At 40.3% G+C, this 2,482-nt stretch overlaps 1 long non-coding RNA gene across 1 annotated transcript in view; it reads left to right on the top strand.

Annotated features, from left to right (window-relative positions):
* Window positions 1-2,034, top strand: part of LOC139029000 (uncharacterized) — a 6,528-nt gene extending 4,494 nt beyond the window's left edge. Inside the window, exon 3 of the long non-coding RNA XR_011481226.1 lies at window positions 1,885-2,034. This is a non-coding gene — a long non-coding RNA (uncharacterized lncRNA). The remainder of the gene's footprint in view (window positions 1-1,884) is intronic.
* The last annotated feature ends 448 nt before the right edge of the window (window positions 2,035-2,482 follow it).

Genomic DNA, 2,482 nt, shown 5'->3' with positions numbered 1-2,482 from the left:
AAAAAACCATCAAGCGCTATGATGAAACTGGCTCTCATGAGGACCGCTAAAAAAAGGAAGACCCAGAGTTACCCCTGCCGCAGAGGATAAGTTCATTAGCGTTAACTGCACCTCAGATTGCAGCCCAAATAAATGCTTCACAGAGTTCAAGTAACAGACGCATCTCAACATCAACTGTTCAGAGGAGACTGCGTGAATCAGGCCTTCATGGTTGAATTTCTGCAAAGAAACCACTACTAAAAGGGCACCAATAAAAGAAGAGACTTGCTTGGGCCAAGAAATACGAGCAATGGACATTAGACCGGTGGAAATCTGTCTTTGGTCTGATGAGTCCAAATGTGAGATTTTTGGTTCCAACCACCGTGTTTTGTGAGACACAGTGTAGGTGAACGGATGATCTCTGCATATGTGGTCCCACCGTAAGCATAGAGGAGGAGGTGTGATGGTGCTTTGCTGGTGACACTGTCTGTGATTTATTTAGAATTCAAGGCACCCTTAACCAGCATGGCTACCACAGAATTCTGCAGCGATATGCCATCCCATCTGGTTTGCGCTTAGTGGGACTATCATTTGTTTTCAACAGGACAATGACTCATAACACACCTCCAGGCTGTGTAAGGGCTATTTGACCAATGAGAGTGATGGAGTGCTGCATCAGGTGACCTGGCCTCCACAATCATCCGACCTCAACCCAACTAAGATGGTTTGGGATGAGTTGGACCGCAGAGTGAAGGAAAAGCAGCCAAATGCTCAGCATATGTGGGAACTCCTTCAAGACTGTTGGAAAAGCATTCCTCATGAAGCTGGTTGAGAGAATGCCAAGAGCGTGCAAAGCTGTCAAGGCAAAGGGTGGCTATTTGAAGAATCTCAATAACATATTTTGATTAGTTTTACACTTCTTTGGTTACTACATGATTACATATGTGTGATTTCATAGTTTTGATGTCTTCACTATTAGTCTGCAATGTAGAAAATAGTAAAAATAAAGAAAAACCCTTGAATGAGTAGGTGTGTCCAAACTTTTGACTGGTACTGTATATATATATAATAATAATAAATATATTTTAAAATATTGGTGGGGGGGGGGTGGACATTAGAGAGCTATTTATAACTTGCCTGAAATATCCAGATCAACTAGCCCATTTCAGCTTATGTTTATTTAGGTTTTTTAGCCCATAGATATTGTTGTAATTTTTTTTGTCACTCAAATAGTACATGAATACACATTACGCATGTAAAAATGTATAGAACTGCAAGAAMATTTGCTTTAAAACTGCAACATTTTCTTTGCAGCCCATGACAAAATGTGTCAAATTGCAGGAAATAAGCTTTAAACCTGCAAAATTCTCTCCACCAACAATAAGGGTGTGAACAGTTTGTGTCATGAACAGTGCTTGTGCCCATAGATGTAGCCGTGGCGCGGGGGGGATGTTCTCCATTGCTGGAATGAGGGCCCGAATTAAAGTTTGCGATCCCCTGTGCTAACTGTTTCCGCTAACTGTTTCTAGATACACACCCACAAGTCAAAATTGGATATATCTTAAAAACTCATGAAAACCAAAAATCTGCTATCTCTTCATTAGCAGTCATTAAAAGTATTCACATGGTCATAATTAATTAGCTTAACCGGCGCTAACATTACTCATTAATTAGCTTGTTGAAGCTACATACCTAGCTAAGAATTTAGTGTTTCAATTTAATTAGTTATGAGTTAGCTAGTAGCTAGCTAAGTTAATGGTTAACCGGTCAAAAATGTGGAAGTTGGCGGTCAGATATAGAGATATAAATATAGATATAGAGATATATATATATATATCCATCTTGGATGTAATGTTTCGCTTGCGTTATTGTCACTCACTAAACTCCTTTTCTCGCCTTCGCCAGCAGTTACTGTAGAGTTGACACCCACAGATCCGCTGAAGAGGAGGAGGGAAGAGAACAAGATCCCATCCTCACCTGTCAATGGCCAAAAGCAGAGTTGCAAAGAAAAGACGAGTATCTCAGACTGGCCTATAAAAATAATAGATTAAGATGGCAAAAGAACACAGACACTGGACAGAGAACTCTGCCTAGAAGGCCAGCATCCGGAGTCGCCTCTCCACTGTTGACGTTGAGACTTGTGTTTTGGGGTACTATTTAATGAAGCTGCCAGTTGAGGATTTGTGAGGCGTCTGTTTCTCAAACTAGACACTAATGTACTTGTCCTTCTTGCTCAGTTGTGTACCGGGGCCTCATTCATCTTTCTATTCTGGTCAGGCCTGTTTGCGCTGTTCTGTGAAGGGATTAGTCAAATCAAATCAAATTATATTTGTCACATACACATGGTTAGCAGATGTTAATGCGAGTGTAGCAAATGCTTGTGCTTCTAGTTCCGACAATGCAGTAATAACCAACAAGTAATCTAACCTAACAATTCCACAACTACTACTACACAAGTGTAAAGATAAAGAATATGTACATAAAGATATATGGATGATGAGTA

Source organism: Salvelinus sp. IW2-2015, linkage group LG16, assembly GCF_002910315.2.
Source record: "Salvelinus sp. IW2-2015 linkage group LG16, ASM291031v2, whole genome shotgun sequence".
Taxonomy (NCBI): Eukaryota; Metazoa; Chordata; class Actinopteri; order Salmoniformes; family Salmonidae; genus Salvelinus; species Salvelinus sp. IW2-2015.
This window is presented reverse-complemented; position numbering and strand designations above follow the sequence as displayed.